Below are 22,569 nucleotides of genomic sequence, written 5' to 3'. Positions count from 1 at the left end.
GCAGTGTATGGGGGTCCCCATTGCTGACGTCCTCGCCAACCCAGTCTTATTAGTGCTGAAATTTTAGCCATTCTAGGCGGTGTGTAGTAGTATCTCTTTGTGGTTTTATTTTGCATTTCTCTGATGACTGGTGGCGTTGAACATCTTTTCATGGACTTATTTGCCATTCTTCTTTCTTCTTTGTGAAATCTCTATTTAAATCTTTTACCCGTTTTTAATTGTTAAGCTTTAAGGGTTCTTTATATATTCTGGATTAAACTTTAAGAGTTTTTTATATATTCTGGATATTAGTCCTCATGCTTCTTTTGAGCTGTATAGTAATTTCTGTATCTTTGCAGTCAGGTAAGAGGGCTTAATCTTTTTCTTTTCTTTTCTTTTTTTTTTTTTTTTTGAGGGCTTACTCTTCATATTAGTGTTTAAAACTGAACTCCCTCCTAAACAGCCCTATTCAGTCATTCTTCCTTGTCTCAGGTAATGGCAGTTCTTTTTTTTTTTTTTTAATTTAATTTATTTATTTGACAGAGAGAGATCATGAGTAGGCAGAGAGGCAGTCAGAGAGAGGGGGAGGCAGGCTCCCTGCTGAGCAGAAAGCCAGATGCGGAACTGGATCCCAGGACCCTAGGATCATGACCTGAGCCTAAGGCAGAGGCTTAACCCACTGAGCCACGCAGGGGCCCTGGTAATGGCAGTTCTAGTCCTTGCAGTCATCCTTGATTCCTCGCTTTCTCCCCCACCTGCCTCCAGTTCATCAGCCAGTTCTACTGGCTCTGCGTTCAGATTCCAGCCCCTTTCTGTTCCTTGTACTTCTCTACCCAGCCCACTATCATTTATCCTACCGATCACTGAGAGAGGCTCCTAACAATGTTCCAGCCACTCTTCCACTTCCTGCCCCTGTCCCCATTCCATCTTTCCCCAAATGTAGCAGGTAGAACAGTCCCGTGAAAGCATAAGTCAGACCTTGTTGCCACTCTGTTCAGAATTTACCACTAACTTATGAAGGCCTATGGAGTCCTTTGTGGTTTTGGCTTGTTGCAACCTCTCCCTTCTTCTCCTGCCTCTCTCCACTCGCCTTTGCTCACTCTGTTCCAGCCATGCTAGCCTTCTTGCTGCTCTTCAGGCATGCCAGGCCTGCCTCGGGTTTTTGCACTTGCTGGTCCCTCTGTCGGGGAGAATTTCCGGACCCCCCAGGCGTGACCCTCCCCTTTACCTCTTTCAGTCTTGGTTTAAATATCGCCTTCTGCTCAGTGTATAAATTTAATTTTGGATCCCTTCCCTTTACCCCCTTGGCTCCAAACACCAAATATAAAAAGAAAATTAAAGATGTAATTATGCTCAGAAACATATCTGTGAAAAGAAATAGAACAGAAATACAAAGCAAAGATTGATGCCGAAGGCTAAGTCCTGCTCACTGTGAGTCTGGTAGTAGGCGGTGATGTGCAGAGCACCACTCTGGTGGGGCATTGGGAACTAAACTAAAAGTAGCCCATGTGGGGAGGGGACCGGAGCCAGACTCACTGCTTCAAACCAAGGTCTGGGCTGGCCTGCTCCAGCTTGAAAGGAGGCTAAAAATATCTAAGACAATTACTGCTCAGAATGAAGCCTAGGGCGGTGGGAAGAAACATACAGATACAACCTTGAGCCTGCTCATGGGCAAGGTCACCTGGAGTCCTGATGACTGAAGCTTCCTAGTGTCGTTTATATCCTGGGGGGGCCTAGTCTGTCAATGTAAGACCTGTTCCAGGCTTAGGGATCCTGGGAGATCCCTAACTTCCCCCAACCACAAAACCTTGGGAGAGGGTGGTACAGAGAGTGCCCCCTCATTCCCACTATACCCCAACCCATCCAATGGACGGCTGTATGGGTTGCAAACCAGAATTCCAAAACATCTAAGGAAAACCAACTCTGCTAAAGATAGCCAACACAATCAACAGTGAGATTAATTTGTTCAGGATTAAATGAAAAGAGAGCATTCTGACAACAACCCTAAAATGCATGTTTTGAATTATCAGAGATGAAAGAAGGAATTCCAGCTATAAGAAAATATGAAACACAATGGGCAGAAAGAAAGTATTAATAAGTGGGTAGAAAGTGAATAAATCACAAATGATGGAAATGAAAAATAGGCATTGAAATATAAATCTTAATAAATGAAACTCCACACGGCACAAAGGTGCAGGTAGGATTAGTGAATTGGACCAAGGATTCTACCCAGGATGCTGTGAGGAAGATGAAAACTATTTTGACAGAGTAGTTGGGTGACCCTGAGCCTCTAACCCAGATCTGATAGATGTTTGAGAGGAGGAGAGTCGGGGCAATGGCAGACAAGGACTACTCAGAGAGATGCAGCCTGAGAACTTTCCAGAAGCAAAATAATCATTAGTTTTCAGATTGAAAACACAGAAAATTGCTTTGCTTAACAAGATGAATTAAAATAAATCCACAGATCCACCCCCAGACACGTTGCAAAATAGCCATAGGGATAAAGCAAAAACCTCCAAAATAACCCCAAAAAAAGAAGACAGACAACCTGTGAGGGAATAACAGTTTTAAGGTAATCTTTGTCCTATCTAATGTTCTACTTTTACTTCACCACAAACCTTAATTCTAAATACTAAGGCAGCGGGTTATTGTGTACACCCCAATTAAAAGGTTTGCTCTTGGGGCATCTGGGTGACTCAGTTAAGTGTCTGCCTTTGGCTCAGGTTATGATCCTGGGGTCCTGGGAGCGAGCCTCGGGGCTCCCTGCTCGGCAGGGACCTGCTTCTCCCTCCCCTTTTGCCCCTCCCCCACTACTTGGGCTCGTGTGTGTGCGCATTCTCTCTTTCTCAAATAAATAAATAAAATATTTTAAATAAGCTAAAGGTTTGCTGTCCGGCATCCTAAATTTAGTCTCACTAAGTGGCAAAGGGACCTGAGTTTGAGTGGCCCACTGTCTGTAACACATGGTGTCGGAAATCTACAAGTTGGGGTGTTTCCTCCGTGTCTTATAGATAGATGAAGCACCTTGAGGTTCAGAGGGGCTAAATGACATGCTCAGGGCCACGGCTGAGAGGGACCGAGGTCAGGCTGTGACCCAGAGCCCGTGTGTACACTGTCCCCCTCTCCTCAGGGTGCTAAGTCAACTCAGCCGGCGCCAAGGGACCTGGAGTTTGTTCTTTAAGCTAAGGTGTAAGTTAAGGGTCTCTTGCTGGAGCTTCTGTTGTGGCAGCTGTTCTTTTTTGCTAGGACTGAGTGGTCCCCTAGCTTCTGGCTGCGGGTAAGCTGCATCCTGATGGAGATGGAGAACACTGTATGGTTGTTCTCCTATCCCCACAGACTAAACACCTGCTATACTCCCTAATTCTTTGGCCACCTTCCAGGGTTTTTTTTGTTTTGTTTTTTTAAGTGACCAATTTCCTTGCTGTTAACATGTTGCTAGACCGAGTTAGTGCACTTACAGATTGCTATTATGTATTCATTTTTTTCTTCAGGTTAGGAAAACCCGCAGGGATTGGTAATTTTCTTCCTGCCAGGATGCGTTTTGGAACCTTGTTGAATTGCAAACATTTACTTTTTTATATCTTTTCCCATCAGTTAGACGAGGACAAGCTCTGCAGAGGTAGGAACCACACTTTTGCTAGTTAGGAGGTCGCGAAAATATCTGAAAGTAGAGGCAACATATTCGAAGGATCACTGATTGATAGGGTAGGTAGACTGTGCTCCAGATGGGGATGCTGTGGGTGGATTGATTATGTAATAAAGTCATCAAGCTTTCTTAAGAAATCAAGGGATGGGGCGCCTGAGTGGCTCAGTGGGTTAAGCCTCTGCCTTCGGCTCAGATCATGATCCCAAGGTCCTGGGAATCTCTGCTCAGCAGGGAGCCTGCTCCCCCCACCCCCGCGCCCCGCCCCTGCCTCTCTGCCTACTTGTGATCTCTCTCTCTCTCTCTCTCTCTCTCTCTGTCAAATAAATAAATAAAAGCTTAAAAAAAAAGAAAAAAGAAATCAAGGGATGGGGATACAGAGCATTAATATATCTGATACTTGAGCATTTGCAAACTCACCTAAGAAATAGCTGTTTTCCTTTCCTTTCCTGAGAGGTGTGACCACCACCCCTGACTTTGAAATTCCCTCCTTTCCTTCCTTCTCTCCTTCTCTCCTTTCCCCTTCCTTCCTTCCTTCCTTCCTTTCCACTTCCTTCTTTCCTTCCTCCTTTCCTTCCTTCCTTCCTTTCTTCTTTCCTTCCTCCCTCGCTCCCTCCCTCACTTTCTTCCCCTCCTTCTTCCTTCCCTTCCTCCCTCCCTTCCTTCCTTCATTCCTTTTTTCCTTCTTTCCTTTTTTAAAGATTTATCCATCTATTCTAGAGAAAGAGAGCAAGTGGGGAGGGGCAGAGGAAGAGAATCTTCAGGCAGGCTCCCCGCTGAGCACAGAGGCCCACACGGGGCTCCATCTCAGGAGCCTGAGATCGTGGCCCCAGCTGAAACCAAGAGTCAGATGCCTAACCGACTGAGCCACCAAGGAGCCCCTGAATTTGTTATTTTTGTTTCATTTCTGTTGTCACATGTGTCTCAGTTGGTCTAGCTTTTGGCTGAATGTGTTATTTATGCTTGAATATTCCTGAATTTGGGCCTTTGCCCTGTGGAGGCAGGGTGTCCTAAAACTCAGTTTGTCCTCCTTAACTGTGAACTTGGGTGTGTCTGTACTCTGAAGGCTGGGTCCCCCATTACTTCTGCTGGCCCTTGTTCTCTAGATAGCTGCCAGCCTCTTCTCTTTGTCTCAGTTTTATTTTTGTTTTTTTTTTAACTCAAGCTCAGCCAAGTAACTAAGGCGCTATTAGGACAGGAACCGTTCTTAGCCTTTGGATTGGATGAAACATGTTCCTTTCATTTCAGCGGCATGAAATTGATGGGACTGCATTTGTGGAGCGCCCTGGCTCCATAGGCTGTCTGGGTTTAGATCCCAGCTCTGCCACTTGACTTGTGTGTGACCTTGCACAGACCACGGAATCTGACTTGGGTCCCTCATCTATAAAATGAGAGTACTAAGAATGCCTGCCTCCGAGGTTGTTAGGATTGAATGAGTTCACACCCATGCATCTGAGATAGCAGTGCCTAACCCAGAATGGGGCAAGCACCCGACACATGTCAGCGGCCATTATTCTCACTGCCGATGTTTAGGTGCTAGGCACTGCTCTGGGAATTTAATGTGTGTCATCTCGAATCTTCACAGCAACCTTTTTTTTTTTTTTTTTAAGATTTTATTTATTTATTTGTCAGAGAGAGAGAGGGAGAGAGAGCAAGCACAGGCAGACAGAATGTCAGGCAGAGGCAGAGGGAGAAGCAGGCTCCCTGATGAGCAAGGAGCCCGATGTGGGACTCGATCCCAGGACGCTGGGATCATGACCTGAGCCGAAGGCAGCTGCTTAACCAACTGAGCCACCCAGGCGTCCCTCACAACAACCTTTTAATGTCAGTATTGGTATCCTTAGTGCGTGGATGACAAACGGAGGCAGAAAGCATAGGAAGTTCCCTCCGGAGGCCTCGGTCTGTGTGGGGGACCAGGCTTTGCTTTATTGCCCTGGACCCTGCTGCCTTGTCTTCTGACAGGCCCTGGAAAGCAGCCCTGTCCTCTTGACCTAAACTCCGGTGCAATCAGAGTGAGAGTCAGGTGCACACTCTTGTCAAACACACAAGACAAGACAAGGCCAAGGCCTGACTGATGCATTGGGTAAAAGTACAAGGAGCCACTTTTAAAGATTTTTTTTTTTTTTAAGATTTTTATTTATTTGACAGAGAGATCACAAGTAGGCAGAGAGGCAGGCAGAGAGAGAGAGGAGGAGGAGGCAGGCTCCCGGCTGAGCAGAGAGCCCGATGTGAGGCTCGATCCCAGGACCCTGAGATCATGACCTGAGCCGAAGGCAGAGGCTTTAACCACTGAGCCACCCAGGTGCCCCCTTTTTTTTTTTTTAAAAATTTTTTTTTTTTTTAAGATTTTTATTTATTTGACAGAGAGATCACAAGTAGGCAGAGAGGCAGGCAGAGAGAGAGAGGAGGAGGAGGCAGGCTCCCTGCTGAGCAGAGAGCCCGATGTGAGGCTCAATCCCAGGACCCTGAGATCATGACCTGAGCCGAAGGGAGCCACTTTTAGATTCAAACAATGTATCAAGTAGACAGCAAAAGGGAGGTAGTTCCCTGTGGTCTTGGTCCCACACCAAAAAAGTACTACCATGAAACAGAAGGAGCCGATGATCTCTCTGCTGCAGGGGGCAGGGCAAGAATCTCATCCCCATCAGAACCCAGGAGGTGATGAGAAACTGTCTCGTGACAGCCTCCCAGGGGAGACAGGAGGCGATGGGAGATGGCCTTGAAGTGCACCTCACATTCTCCCACTCTCCGTGTCCTCGCTTGTTCATCAAGAATAACCGGCGTTCAGGCCTCTGTCTGTGGCCGTGTCTGCAAGAGAGGCTTGGCTGAGCTGTCCCCTCTCCTGTCTGGCCCAGAGGCCCAGTCTCTCCTCCTCTGACCTGAAGTGTCTCGGCCCCTTTTTCTGCCTTCTCTCCCCACACATACCAAGACTAGTGAGCTTTCTAGGAATAAATGTCAAGTTCACCTAACTGGATAAAGACCCTTGAAGATGGAGACCCACCTCAAGTATAGTTTTTTTGTATCTGTTATAGGCACTCTTGCAACATAGCCTTGCCCTCACTTAGAAATACCATAGATACAGGTTTCTTTACTGTGAATGAAGACCCACCTGGTTTCTTTAGTTGGTAGCCTTGAAATCAGACACTGAGAAAGTCTGTCCATCAGTCAGACACCTAAGCACCGAGTAGTGGAAGACTCCAGAAACCTGTCCCCATTCCCCCCCGCCCCAGTCTGACAGTCACTTCCCTAGAGCCCTAGAATGTTGGGGTGGGGAGGTAGTAACTCAAAGCAAAGGATCTCGATTAAAAACAAAAAGTCCAGAGGGCCCTTTTCATCATCCATCTCTGGTATCAAATGCCCAGCACTGTGCTAAACTTTCAAGGTGTCCTGAGTGTGGGTTTAGGGAGTGGCTTTAACGAGATGGGCTAAGGGCAGACCCAGACTGGGTTATCACCCCCCTCGTCCACTCTTCCTTGAGCAAGAACTTTTATAGCAGGTTTAAAAGAGCATAGGTAGCTTAATGAGGTGAGGAATGGGCAAGAAACTGTCCTAGCTTCTGCTGATAATGCCTGATCTCCAAGGAGCCTGAAGCACAGCTTAGACATTATCTCCTGAATCCTCCCCAAACTCCCATGGGGTAGGCAAGTGGCAGGCATTCCTCTTGCTCTCGTACCAGAGAGAATGGAGCCCTTATGTGACTTGCCCGAAGTCATACAGGGTGGCAGAGCCCAGCGTATAATTTATTGCTTTTAACTCATGAGCCTGTGGTTTCCTCTGCTCCCTATCCCCACCTCCCCTGCTATTAACAGGCTACACAGGAATATTTAATCAGGTGATTTTCACCAAGTGGCCCTTCCTGGCTTGGAAACTCACCAGGGCAACTGGAGAGCAGCAGGGATGGAGTGGGGTGAATCTGCGGCCTATGGGTTTTGCTAGTGAGTCCTCAGGGAACCCAAGGCACTCTTCCCCTCAGTGGGAGTTCTTGCCCACTCACTGGTGTCCTGCTTTCATGCATTCCTTTGATGAGTTTCTTGCTTCATTACATGGCCTTAGGGATGTCAAATGGACTGGTTCCATTTTCCACCCACTCCCCTTGAGGGAGTTCTTATTCTGTTTTTACTCTGTTCATGGTGGCCTTGGGTCTCTGGTGAGGGCCCTAATTTACCCCTTGACCTTGTAATCCTAATTTGTTAAATGTGTTTGCTTATCCCATCTCGCTCAAGTGATGCAGGTGCCACCCTGCTTTATGGATGAGGAAACTGAACTTCAGGGCTGTGTTCTCATCACACCATGCCACTGATGGTAATTAGAGCCTTGCCCTACCTTTTTTTTTTTTTTTTTTCCTTTTTTGACTTGTCCTTTATTTGCATAACTCTTTAATAACCGCTTTTATTGAAATAGAATTCATACACCATACAATTCACCTGTGGAAAGTGTACATTTCAGTGTTTTCCCATATATTCGCACAGTTATACACCATCACCACAATCCGCTTGAGAACATTTCCATCATCTCTGAAAGAAACCCTGTACCTTCTAGCTTCTGCCTCCCTGGCCTCTCATTCCCTTACCCTTAAGCAGCCACTAATCTACTTTCTGTCTTTCTGTCTTTATGGATTTCCCTATTCTGGACTTTCATATGAACAGAGTAGAAGGTGTGGACTTTTTTGACTGGTTTCTCTCACTGAGCGTGATGTGTTCAGGGTTCTTCCCACGCTGTAACACACATCAGTACTCTGTTTCTCTTTTTGTGGCCAAATATCCCATCATATGGGTGGATCACATTTTGTTTACCCATTCATCTGTTGATGGGCATTCAGGTTATTTCCACCTTTAGGCTCTTATAAATTACGTGACTATAAACACTCACGTGCAAGTTTTCATGTGGACTTAGGTTTTCATTTCTCATGGGTATACAGCTAGGAGTGAAATTGCGGGGTCAGGTGGTAACTTTATAGGTTAATCGTTTGAGGAACTGCCTGACTGTTTTAAAATCAGCTTTACCGTTTTACCTTCTTTTTTTTTTTTTTTTAAGATTTTATTTATTTATTTGACAGAGATCACAAGTAGGCAGAGAGGCAGGCAGAGAGAGAGGAAGGGAAGCAGGCTCCCTGCTGGGCAGAGAGCCCGATGCGGGGCTCGATCCCAGGACGCTGGGACCATGACCTGAGCCGAAGGCAGAGGCTTTAACCCACTGAGCCACCCAGGCGCCCCCGTTTTACCTTCTTGCCAGCAGTGTAGGGAAGTTCTGATTCTTCCACCTTCTAGATAGCACTTGTTATTGTTTGTCTTATTATGGCCATCTTAGTGAATATGAAGCAGTCTCTCATTGTGGTTTTGATTCACATTGCCTTGATGGCTTGTGATTTTGAGCAGTTTTTCACGGGTTTATTGGCATTTGCATCTCTTTTTTGAGAGAAATATCCATTTGGGTCCTTTGCCCATTTTTTTATAAATCGGATAACTTGTCTTTTTATTCTTGAGTTGTAAGAGATTTCCTTCAGTATTCTAGTCCCTTCTCAGACATATGATCTGCATGTGTTTTCTTCCACTCCATGAGTTGTCTTCCCACGTTCTTGATGGTGTCTTTTGCAGTATAAAGAATATTAATTTTGTGGGAAGTTCAGTTGGTCCATCTGTTTGGCTGCTTTTGCTTTTGATGTCCTTTCGGCCCACTTCCCACTTGCCAGGCACATAGGCCTGCTTAGCGTGTAATGTGCATGTATACACACATAGTGGCCATGATTAGCAATGGCCTTCACATGGGGAGACCAGGCTCAGGGGTTATGTAACTCTTCCAAGGCCACACAGAAATTAAGAGGCAGTGGTGGGATCCACCCTGGCCAGTGGCTTTAAGCCGATGTCTGACTCCACGCTTCTCTTCCATGGTGGCGTCAACACTGAATGTCAGGCTCCCCTCTAGGCTAGACAGTGGAGGGCCTGCCTGCTCTTAAAAAATGGGTTAAGAATCTTATCAAAACAGTTGCTTGGTGAGTGTTGAATTATTCCTCCCATTTTATTTTCTTGTTTTTCCAATTAAAGAGACCTTCTGAATAAAACTGAACTTAGGATCTTAATTGGGAAGTAACGAACCTGCCTCTCAAAGGCCTGCCTTTCTTTGCATTCAGAAAACGACTCAAGATTACGGCAAGCTGGTCATATTCCTTCTACTGGTTCCTCGCAAGGAATTCCTCAGATCTCAGGAGTTACTGTCTTTATTTTATAAAGAACCCCCCCACCCCGGACTGACACTTTATTGTAATATTTGGGGATGTATATTTTTGGGCGTGAGGTGAAAGGATTTTTCGCCTTGTTTTTGGTTTGAGTCTTTTTGTCCACCTGTTTTGTGTGCATTGAAGAAAGGAAAAGGATTATTCCGGTGTAACTTTGTAAAGTTTTTTATGATCAGGTGTTCCCATTGAGCAAGCTTGAAGTATTGGGATGATCAGAGCTAAGCTGCTGTGTTTAGATGGATTAGAACAGTGCTTTTTATCTATTTCACCCTATGGGCCGATTTACAATAGGTTTCCCTTGTGTTTTCTTGCTGAGCCCTTGTAGGCACTCATGGTGCCTGGCTTCCCAGCTCATGCGGAGACCTTTCTCCAGAGTGCTCTCACTTCTGCTGGACCAGCCCACTGGAGGCACGTTGTCATGGGAAAGCAACACATCTGTCTGAGCGCCCATTTCCGCTGAGCCCTGCTGTGTGTTACTTTGAAACTGTGTTACACATAGAGCTGATTTAGTGGAAAAGCCCTGGTGAGCTTGGATTTCACTCACCTGTTGTATCAGTGTTTGTACATACATTTTCGATTTTTTTTTTCCCCAAAACTGCTGATCAGACAACACCACAGCAAGGGAGGGCTCCGATTTTAATTGCCTTTTCCTGCCCCGTGTCCAGCCCAGGGTCAGTGCTCAGCAGATGTTGGTTTACATGAATACTGTTCCGGAATCTAAACAAGGAAAACCTCCCACTAGCCTTACTCTCTAATAACCCACCAACTTTTTCAACTCTCTTTGCTTTCAGTTTCTGCCCATTGGCAGGTGGTGCTTTCAATAGGCTTCCTTTTGCACACAAACTTTTCTTAAAATCTCACACATGATGCTTTTCATACTATGTTCTTGTCATCATCATCTTCTTGTGATTATGTAATTGCCCCATAAATTATGCATGTCATTTTGCTTGATTATATAGTATGGTCAGTTAAGGAGCAATTTTTCTTCGAAGTGTTCACAGCTTGGAAGATGACTGGCTTTAAGATCTTATTGTGTAAAGTTTCTTCTTTGGTTTAGAATACAGCCTCAGGATCTATTCTAAAAAGGGGATTCTGGGGGAAAGAAGAACCTAAGGAGCTTGGGCTGTTTTGCATATTGCTAGACCGATGGGTTGCCCCCCCCTCCAAATTGAGCCGATCAACACTGTGGTCAGGTGTTCACATGTGTCTTTCCCTACAGTTCTGTCCTGTCATTTCTGTTTACTCTTTACTCTGTTGCCTAGCATATAGAGACACTTTAGGAATACGTTGTTCTTTCCGTCCACTTTGTTGCTCATCTAGCTTGTTAATTGTCCTAAAGGAATTGCCCCAACTCCTGCTGCCTCATCATTTCTCAAAATAACTTATGATAGATCGAACTTCTCTCTGTTTTGCTACCTACCTGCCCAGCAGAATTTAATTAAATGATTCCTTTATAGAGCCGGATGTTACTACTGGTTTGTATCATATTAAGATCTTACGAAAAATTTAAATCTGTTTTTGGAATTTTTTTTCCACTTGCTTTATTCTTCCAGTTTCAGACCAGCTTCATGTAGTCTTTTTTTTTTTAATTTTATGATTTTTTTTAAAAAAGATTTTATTTATTTATTTGACAGAGAAAGAGAGGGATCACAAGTAGGCAGAGAGGCAGGCAGAGGGAGAGGGGGAAGCAGATTCCCTGCTGAGCAGAGAGCTGATGCGGGGCTTGATCCCAAGACCCTGAGATCATGACCTGAGCTGAAAGCAGAGGCTTAACCCACTGAGCCACCCAGGCACCCCAGCATCATGTAGTCTTAATGATTTGTTGTTTTCTAGTATTCTCTTCTATTTATTTATTTAAGTAGCCTCCACACCCAACGTGGTACTTGAACTGATGACCCTGTGATCAAGAGTCACACGTATGACTGAGCCCACCAGGCGCTCATATGGTATTCTGTTTCAGTCTGGAAGAATGAGAATTCCACTTTTACCCTTTCCTCTCTAACATCTTTCCTCTTGATTGGGTAACTGTTGTGTATAAGCACCTAATCCTTACCTTTTTATAATAACAATAATCAATGGGGCCCCTGGCCGGCTCAGTCAGTAAAGCATGAGACTCTTGATATTGGGTTGTGAGTTCGAGTCTTGTGTTGGGTGTAGAGAATATTAAAAATAAAATCTTTAAAAAAATAAAGCCTTTAAAAAAACACACACACACAAAAAAACAAGGAGCGCCTGGATGTTGTAGTTGGCTGGGTGTCCAACTCTTGGTTTCTGCTCAGGTTGTGATCTCGGAGTCGTGAGATCAAGCCCCGTGTTGGGCGCCACCCTTAGCATGGAGTCTGCTTAGGACTCTCTCCCTCTCCCTCTGTCCCTTCCTCTCCCCCACCCCATTCTCTCTCTCTTTAAAATAAATAAATAAATAAATAAATAAATAAATAAATAAATCTATCTCTTAAAAAGCCAATCAAGGATCCTTTATTACATTGCCTTGCAATTTAAAGTAAAACTATGTCCATGAATTTCTGTGTAGAGATTAATATCTGTCATCTGGTAGCCCTTTGATGAGTTACCACGAGTTACTTTAAGAATGGATGTAGAGGGGCTCCTGCCTGGCTCAGTCAGTAGAAGATGGGACTCTTGACCTTGTGGTTGTGAGCTGGAGCCCCACATTGGGTGTAGAGATTACTTAAAAAAAAAAAAAAAAAGAAAAAACATGAAAACCACACAAAAAGAGTGGAAGTAGAATTAACTTTTCCTTAATGTTTTCAGATGCTTTCCTCTAGTCTCTTGGATTTTTTTTTAAAACTTTAACTTGCAAAACATCTCTATTTGAATTTGGAAATGCAGTTCTAAGTGGAGGTTTGTAAAGTCAGACAGGAGATACACACAGAGCCATACCTACGTTTCAACATAATTCTCCAGTAGCGGGGAAGTTCTAGGGGGATACAGGATAGTCAAGTGAGAAAGGGACTTGAAATCCTTGTTGCCTTACCTGACTTCTTAAAGCAACTTCTCGGTTGTTCTTTCGGTACTACAGAACCTGATAGGATAGAGGCTGTTCTTGGTTTTTCTCTACAAAGTGACACCCACTGCAGGAGACTTGAGCTTAGTGATTTGAAAGCCAGAGCCCTCAGTGGAGAAGTGGGAGAAGGGCTCGTTTAATCCTCAAGCAGTTCCCAGTTGGGAAATTCCAGCAAACAGAAATAGCCAGCTCCTTTTTGGGTCTGGACAGGTTTCTGTCCCCATTGCTATGACCACATTGGGGCGGGGGGCATGCTGTATTCAGGTACTTCTGGATTCTAGATCCAGAAAAAAAGGTTTAAACTGGGTTTGTTCAGAAAGCAAAGAGAGTTGTCTCTTTGCACATAGAGCAGAAAAAATCATCCCTTTGATTCAAGAGAAAAATAGGTGGGGGCTGTCCTTTTCCATCCCCTCACATACATTCTAAGTCCTGATTCTAGCCACCACACCTTTTATGAAAAGGTCCAGGGGCTGTTGTATCAGGTAAACCTCTGTCCCACAGTGACATCCTACCCTGGCTGGCAGTGGCCAAAGGACAAATGGAAGTAAGTTTCCCTTTTAAATCCCCAGGAATTTTTTTGATGAGATAATATTACAGAGTGAAATGTCTCTCCCGCTGTTAGTTCAGTGTTTGGCTCCTGTGTAACAGTAACCCACTTAGAAGCAGGCAGCCGTTTGGAAGTTATTTTAAACTTCGAGCGGAGTAGAGAGATATTGTAACCCTGGCTAAGAGCACCCCCCGCCCAGGTTTCAGTTTTGTCCTTTCAGACGTGTGGAAAGTGCACCAGTATATCTCAAGGATTTTGTACTGAAAGCTTCTTAAAGAGCTGGTCTTGGTTTCAAAGCTTGGCTTGGTGTCCCATACTCAAGGGAACATAGTTCTCTTCCTCCAGATATTTAACCTTGTCTGGCATGGTGTTTTTGGCTTTGAAGTTCCCGTAGATCCTTTGTCCATTAACAAAACCAGGAAACCATGATAGTTAGCCTCGTCGGGCTCTTGAGAAATTTGAAGATCGGTCCATCTTCATATTTCAACATAAAACCAGATGTTTGCTATCCGGCCCTGATGATGGTCAGGTACAGGCATTGTTTCTTGGTAGTCATTCTGATTTAGCGGCTCCTTATTTGGAAACACAAGTAGGCTATTCATTGCCTCTTCTAAAGGTTATAGGATCTCTGTGTGTCTGGGGGAAGATCGGGGCTTCTCAAAACAGTCACCCTGGTTACTGTGTCTGCCATCTCTACAACACCCAGATCCACGTCACACTCTGGTGCCACCTGGGAGTTATTTTTGGTTGCGGGGGTGGTGATGGCTGCTGGTTCTTTCTGCACCATGTCTCCCTGAGTCATCCCTGTGCTGTGTTCCCAGCATCCTCAGCACAGGCCCTGGATAGCTCCCAGAGCAGCCGTCCCAGTCCGAATCTTCCTCCGAGGACCCTCTGTCTTCTACAGGATGCTCCTGGGGTCTCTCTTCGGCCTGGTGGAATGCTTCCCCATCAGGACCCATAGAATCTGCGGGAACACATGGAGGAAGGGTCTTCTGTCCAGCAGTGCATAAAGGTTTTTAATCAAAGCGTGTGTGTGTTTATATAAAGGCAAAGAGTACTTCATGACTTACGATAAAAAAAGAACATTGCTCTGTTCCACCCTTTGCCTTCCCTGACTGCTCTTCTCAGGGGCAACTATTTTCAATTATTTAACTGGTTTCTTCTGCTAGTTGTCTCTGCAAGCATTTCTAAAATTCTGTGAATTATTTCTAAATAATGTGCTTATAACTGCTACCTCATACTTGGGGGTCCATTAAACAACAAGAACAACAAAATGTTTTTTACTTCCTACTATGGAAAGTGGGAGATTTTGTCCTCTTATCCCCTTCCTCTGTTCCCTTCCCTGCTCCTTTCCCCTTCCCCCCACATCCCATCTGTACATTTTTCCAGTGTAGCTGCATCGCAATTATGGTTTAGATCAGGGTTTCTGTTATTATGGCCGTCCCTCTCTTCAGGCAGGCCACGCAGACCATCCCCTGCTTAAGGTTTACAGTTCTGGTGTAACTTTTTACATTTTTTTCTGGAATTAATAATTGTCCCACCATGTGCCATTACTTCAGTTTGCTATATGGTTATCACTTTTTGTTCTCTTATGCAGAATTGTAAAACTCTTGTCAGTATCATCAAGCCCATTGGGTATTGACTCAGGTTGTTGTTTGCTTTCTCTTTTGGGTGTGTGGGGAGGAGGCTCTCCTACAGCTGGTCTATGGCCGTCATCCTGGGGACATCATCATTCTCCATTTCTCTTCTCTTTTGGATTCCCCGTGCCCTGGAGCCCATGTCTAGCTGGAGCTTGGTTTATTCTTTTGTTTTGTTGGAGCGGACAGTGGCTTCTGAGATCAGATGCAGTTGGAAAAATTTAAGGTTTTACTTTTGGGGAGGGGGGCACATCCTCTCTTCTTCCCTCTCCTCCACTGCCCTTACGAAGCACTGTCAAGAGCCTACCTGAGTGAAGGACGGAAGCCTTATATTCTCTGTATGTAGGAAGCCTTAGCCACCTCTCCATGCTCAGTTGCTGTCCATTGCCCAGAAATCTTTTTTTTTTTTTTTGTTCCGAGGATGTCTTTGGTGACCTGGTAATCAGTGACTGTGAAGAGTCAGGTGGTTTAAAGTTCACGCAGCATTTGATTAAATCCTGACCCGTTTGCCCTGGTCCCTCACTTTGCTGAGCACAGACCCAAGTGGCATACCAAAAAACAAAGCATGAGGCATGGCATCAGGCCTGCCTCCAGCCAAAGGCTGTTCTGCCAGCCGTCCTTTATTGAGGACCTTGTTGGGGTGGAAGGGGACCCCTGTAAGTCTCTCCTAGAAGCAGGTGCCTGTCTTAGAGGGGACGCTGAAAGAACTGTGGCAAGCACCAGACAAAGCATTTGGGGGGACATGGTATTGGAAGCAGCGACCTATATTGGTGCATTCAAGAAAGCTGAATGGAAGGGATAGAGTGAAGCCGGCCTCTAGAGTATTCTAGGCAAAGGCATAAAGCATGAGCAAACGTGACAAGTCTAGAGGAAGTGAAGAATATAAGGGCTTTTCTACTGACGGAGTATTTACTCTTTTACTCTGATTTTATGTTTTATCTCCTTTAATCCTCTTAGCACCCTGTTAAGGCAGACAATACTGTCCCCATTTGACAGGTGAGGAAATCGAGGTTTATAGAAATTGAGTCATCTGCCCAAGTTGATGTGCCTCCGAAGAGGCAGGAGTGAGATTTAAACGCAAGATTGCCTGATTCCAAAGCTCTCATTCTTTCCACCCCAAAACACCTTTTGGAACAAAATCAGGAGTAAGAGAGCAAAGGCCATAACAACCCAATGTTCCTGATAATGTCAGACCTCGTGTAAAGGATTAACTGGGCATTTTCCTTCAACTGACTTAAGCAAAAACATCAAGCATCCCAGAGTTATTGTTCTGAAGGCACGAAGCTACAGTTACAACGCAGGACACGTTTTCTTTTATTGTCTCACACTTTAATTGTAGCTGGTTGGTTATTTGCTCTGTTCTTCCATGGATCCATCCCAGGAATTTTGCTTATCTTCTCATTCCAGGCTGTTCTTCCCTTTCTACAGCATTCTCTGCCTAGTAGGGTCTTGGTCAATTCCACTCTGGGTTTCTGAGTCTAGTCGATTGTTTCTTTATGTTTTCATTAACAGTTCTTTGTGACATCCCTGAGTTCTTACACACAAGGCAGCCATTTTTGACTTTCTTAAAAATATTAAGGGGAAAACTTCTTACATTTCAAGCACCTGATCAGGTAAACCTCACACGTCCAAATATTTCAAGAAAATAAACTCAGAGGGGCACCTGGGTGTCTCAGTTGATTAAGTGTCTGATTCTTGGTTTTAGCTCTGGTCATGATCTCAGGATCACCAGATCAAGCCCCATGTTCAGGCTCTGTACTCAGTGAAGGAGTCTGCTTGAGACTCTCTCTCTCTCTCTCTTTCTCTCTCCCCCTCCTGCCACTCCCCCCTCTAAAAAAAGGAAATACATCTTTTAAAAAAGAGAAAAACTCAGAAATCCCCATAATTTTTAAATGCTTGCTTGCCACGTTAAGTTCAAAGTTAACATGCTCAGACATCATTCACTGAAGTATCCTTAGGTTGATCTTGAATGATTAACGTTCAGGAGGGCACACAGGTTTCATATGTAGTCACTGCCTGTGTGTCACTGGCTGGCGTCAACACGTACGAATTAACAAGCCTGGTTTTTACATGACGGGCGTCTGGAGTGACAGTGTGGAAGCGGCATTCATCTGAATCTTCAGGAGAATATGTGCATTTCATATGTAGGACGCCCTCGTTCTCTCTATAGGATTGTTACCCGACACCGGACAAGGATCTTGTTAAATCAGGGTCTGATATTTCTTAGTAAATAGTGGAAAGAAATTGTTTGGGGCTTTTTCTTGAAAAATGAAATGGAAAATAATAATTTATCTTTTAACTTTATAAGTTAAATTGTAACGGCTGCTATGTATCTTGATTTCTGGGCATAGTCAGAGCGAATCCCGGGTGGGCCGCGTTGGGATATTTTTAGCAAAACTGTATGAGAGTCTGGATGTAGCCTTTCTCCTACGTATCACTTTAGTAACAGGATCATCAAAAAGTAATTTTGATTGAGCCTGGGTGGCTCAGTGGGTTAAAGCCTCTGCCTTCGGCTCAGGTCATGATCCCGGGGTCCTGGGATCGAGCCCCATATCGGGCTCTCTGCTCAGCAGGGAGCCTACTTCCCCCCACCCCCCGCCTGCCTCTCTGCCTACTTGTGATCTCTCTGTCAAATAAATAAATAAAATCTTTTTTTTTAAAAGTAATTTTTGCTTTTTATCAGAGGACTCCCTTGTTTTTTCCAAAGTTCTGTCTTAATTCTTTGATCGTACTCCGTGGATCATCTCTCTTGTGGATTTCTTCTTTAATCCTTCGCTAGATTGTTGGGCTTTGAGTGGAAACCCTGTTATTGACCAATATGGCTTTTATGGGCTCCATTATACTCTGCCTCAGCTGCCGATTTGCACTTCTAGTTTGCAACTCACTTACCGTGTCTGGTCACAATTGTTATTCCAACAGTTAGCAAGCGGTGGCCATAAGGATTAAATAAAATATATAAACATAATAGTCTAATAAATACTTAATTATGAGAAAACCCTCTCCTTTGCTACCCTTAGACATGGCATATTTGTTTGCATTTTATGCCTTTGCCTAGAATATTCCATCCTTAGAGACGGGTCAGTTCACAGAGAAGTATTTTCATGTTACCGCTGCTTGTGCTTCCCTAGAAAACATTCTGCTGAGCTCCTAAGTTCGAGCCCTTGGGAAAAGAGGACCCTAGGGTATAAATGGTTGGAGGCCTGGGGTGGGACATTTCTAGAAGCTGATACTGTCATCAGGGGTGGGCTGACAGAGACCCCAATCATAACAGTATTTAGCAGATGGTTTGAGGAGGCCAGTTTTATAGATGTCGCTGAGGTTGAGTTCATAGGACCAGCAGTTGGGCACCTGAAGTAAAGACCTCGGAGGGAAAGCACAGAGGGTGGGGGTGGGAAGACGGCCGAGATAGTGAGGGAGGCCTTCAGCCCTCTGAGATGTGATTTTGATGGCCTCTTTACCCTCCACAGGGAAATAAACAAGCCACGCCAACAGATTGCACCCGCTGGCACTTCAGAAAAATTCCTTTTGGTTTTTGAGTCTTTGATCCACGTTCAGAAGTCAACACCCTTGACAGTGGCTGCCATTTGGAGCTAAGAGTCCCTGCAGTGTCAGTGGAAGATTTGATTGGGGCTTCTTAGAGGAGAACAGGAGGGTGTGTCCACAGAGGAGGCAGAGAGCGCCTGGCACGATGTGTGGCCCCGGGGCGCAGGGCCTGACCGCCTCCGAAGACCCGGACCAGCGGGTGTGTTTGAGGCTTACATAGTTCAGATTTCTGCATGCCTGCGGACGCACTCTTGACATGCCTCTCCTGGCACGTGGTTCCTTCACAGTCTAAACCCCCAGTCTGGTCGTGGCTGCTTCCTCTCACCAGGGCTGCGAAGGGCCAGGCTTGGGCATCTCCTTCTCCTGCGGTTCTCCGTTCCCTCCCTCTTCCTGCATCCCACCTGCCCTCCCAGGACACCCCTTCTCTCCAGCTGCCTGTGACTGTCCCTCCATTCTTTCCTCTGTACCCTGCACCCTAAATGTATCCCCGTGAAACAGCGCAATCAGAGTATACACAACAGGCTTATCATCAAAGGGTTGGAAATGCTGGTGTTTGCAAAGTTTGAAAACCTTTTGTTTTTTTAGACCTTACACCTTCTACAGAGCTCTAATTTCCGAAATCAAATCCTGAATCCCTAAGGAGTGTTCCTCAGTGTTAGTTACTTGTCCAAGAACGTGTTGGTAATCTCTCAGAGCTAGTGTCCTGCAGGACACGGTTTCCAGAAGGGTGGCTGTAATTGGTTGAGGCTCTAGGAGGGTGGGAAGGGGACCACATGGTCCTCAACTGTGGAGCCCCACGTTAGCTGAGTGCAGTTGTATCTGAGTAAGCGCTTGGGGCATTTTTTTAGAACTTTTTTACTGTTGGAAAAGTTTATATAAAGTTCACCATTTAAATCATTTTTTAAAATTTATTTTTTTGTCAGAGAGAGAGAGAGAGCGCACAAACAGGCAGAGTGGCAGGCAGAGGCAGAGAGAGAAGCAGGCTCCCCACCAAGCAAGGAGCCCGATGTGGGACTTGATCCCAGGACCTAGGATCATGACCTGAGCCGAAGGCAGCGGCTTAACCCACTGAGCCACTCAGGCATCCCTTAAATCATTTTTTTAAAAGATTTTATTTGACAGAGAGAGAGATTACAAGTAGGCAGAGAGGTAGGCAGATACAGGCTCCCCGCCAAGCAGAGAGCCTGACGCAGGGCTCGATCCCAGGACCCTGAGATCATGCATGACCTGAGCTGAACACAGAGGCCCAACCTACTGAGCCCACCCAGGCACCCTATCCATTTAAATCATTTTAAGGTACACAATTCAGAGGAATTTAGTATAATCACAATGTGCATCCATTACCATCCTCTGATTCCAGAACATTTTCGTTACCCTGAAAGGAAACCCGGGACCCATTGAGCAGTCACTCCCCAGCAACCACAAATCTGCCTTATTCCCACGGATTTGCCTATTCTGGACGATCTCCTGTCAGTGGAACCACAGATCCAAGGTCTTAGACCTGCTCCATACTTGAGCTCCCCCAGTGTAGCTCTCCTCCATTGGCCAAACCTCATTCATGTGTAAGTAACAAAAAGCAGCTCTCCACCTGGAAACCTCTAAGTCATGTAGCCAGGTTAAAAATACCACGGAACAAATACTGCGGAAAACGGTCAGTGGTATGGTTGCCATGGCTATGGCCATGGCCATGCCTGGAGTTTCAGGAAACCAACCTGAGCTGGGCAGGAAGCCCCTTCCGGGTGGTGGAAGTAATGGCCTGTTGGCGCAATTGGCTTATCACCCTCTCCCGTGTCCTCTCCAATCAGAGGTCTGCATTTCAGGCCACTCGTCATTTAATAAACCACCAAATATGTTAGAGTGGCCTGGGTTCTTGAGGGGCAGAATCTTCCATTTGTCCTTTAGGCACGATCATCAAGCCTAAGGACTCAGGCAAACATTGGATGTCCCAGGGTTCTCAGTCTCACGCACTGGAATCCGCAGGGGATGGGTTATTCCTCACCCACTGGAGAGAGCTGCTGGCCGCCCCCTTGTAGCACCCTGTGCCCATGTGCCTCACGGATTTGTGCAATCCCCTTCTGTTTGTCCATTGAATTCCCAGGATTCTCTGATCTCTGGGCTGCACCCTTCCTCGCCCCTCCACTCGATGCCTCTCAAGGCTGGGCACGCCACCACCAGGAGCTGTGCAGTCCATCTCCCTCAAGGAACTGTTTTCAGTGGGACACTCTTCCGCCCAAGAACTCGTGGTATTGTCTTAGTGTCCAAACACCTTTCTAGTTTTAGCCTGTGTCTCTCCCTCTCGATGTAGACCGTGGTCCTTCACACTTACCAGACTGGTCTTGTTCCTCTTCCCTCTCCAGCCTTTAGCTCCTGCTCCCCATGCTTGGAACCACTGCCTGCTCTCTCTTCTTTTCCCAAGACCAACGTGACTCTTCCTCAAAGCTCATCTCACAGCTCAGCACTTGTGCAGGCTTCCCTGAACCTGCCAGCACTCTTGCTGCCCACACCACATTTGCATTGCAACTCTAGGACCACAGAATTTAGAGCTGGCAACATCTTTTCCTAAAGATTTAATCACTTGGTCTTTCCCTCCCAGTCAGATGACTGGATCTTGGAGGAAATATGGTAAAGTTAAGCAAGTGGAGTGGGAAGGCACTAGACTGTGAACACAAGGGCCAGGTTACCTGTGGGTGCGGCCACTCGTTGGCTCTGTTGTCTTGGAAAAGCTAGTTCTCTTGAACTTCAGTTCTCATCTATAAAATGAGTGGGGAAGAAGGAGAGTGCTTTAGTTTTGTGTTTGCTGCTCAATGAAGTTATAGTAGGGTGCCTGGGTGGCTCAGTGGGTTATACCTCTTCCTTCGGCTAGAGTCGTAGTCTCGGGCCCCTGGGATCAAGCTCCACATCGGGCTGTCTGCTCGGCGGGGAGCGGCTTCCCCCTCTCTCTCTGCTGGCCTCTCTGCCTGCTTGTGATCTCTCTCTGTCAGGTAAATTAATAAAATCTTTTAAAAAAAAAAGATATAGTAAACTCAGTGGCTTAAAGCCTCCCAGATTTATTCTCTTAGCGTTCTGGAGGTCAGAAGTTAAAAATGGATCTGTAGGTGACGTTCCTCCTGGAGGCTCTAGGGAGGACCTGTTTCTTCTCTTCTCTAGCTTATGGAGGCCAGCCTTGGAGGATATTTTCCATCAACCACAACGGGTTCTTAGGTCTCTTGTGTCTCCACGCATTTCTTCCAGTCATGTAAAGAGTTCAGCACTGTGTTAGACTCATTAATTTCTTGATAAGTTAGTTTATCTGTGAGGATTTCCTCTTCTCGGATTGTTGCTGGGGATCCCAGGGCCTGATAAGACTCAACCATAGAACTGTGAGCGCAGACTTTAGGATTGGTCTTGGGCTTCTGCTGACTGCGCTTTCACTGGCAAACATTTGATGATGCTCTTCTTCCCCTGTTTTGATTTTCTGCTTTGCCCATTTCGAAAAAATCCTCAAAGAATTTCACCTGTTCCCCAGTAGCCAGGGGTGACCTTTTGAACAGCTTGTTAATTTCACTGGTGATTCTGTCCTATGTCCGGTGGTCTTTCCATAAATTCCTGAATGTGTTTTCAGGTCCTCCTGCATAACTTGCCATACATGTGTTGTTAAGGTTTAGAAGGCAAATCCCTAGGATAACTAACCTAGCTAGTTTCATCTGTGATTGCTATTAAATATTATGGTATTTCACGGGAATTTAGATAGGCATTTATATGGGAGTTAGGCAGTTTTTCTTGCCCTGCATCCTATTGGCTGGTGTCCCCCTTGGGTGACCACCACTTAGAAGGCAGTGAGAAAGTGGGGAGCTCAGCCGGCTCTGTCAGAGGAGTGTGCGCCCCTTGATCTCAGGGTCATGGGTTTGTGCCCCATGTTTGGTGTAGAGATTACTTAATAATTAAATAAACTTTTTTTAAAAAAGGCAGTGAGAAAACATTTGTAAA

General features: G+C 45.5%; 1 protein-coding gene across 1 annotated transcript in view; it reads left to right on the top strand.

Annotated features, from left to right (window-relative positions):
* LOC111160073 (zinc and ring finger 3) overlaps window positions 1-22,569 on the top strand; it is a 153,231-nt gene that overhangs the window by 72,218 nt on the left and 58,444 nt on the right.

Source organism: Enhydra lutris, unplaced genomic scaffold (assembly GCF_002288905.1).
Source record: "Enhydra lutris kenyoni isolate GAN:26980312 unplaced genomic scaffold, ASM228890v2 scaffoldscaffold73, whole genome shotgun sequence".
In the NCBI taxonomy this organism is placed as follows: domain Eukaryota; kingdom Metazoa; phylum Chordata; class Mammalia; order Carnivora; family Mustelidae; genus Enhydra; species Enhydra lutris.
This window is presented reverse-complemented; position numbering and strand designations above follow the sequence as displayed.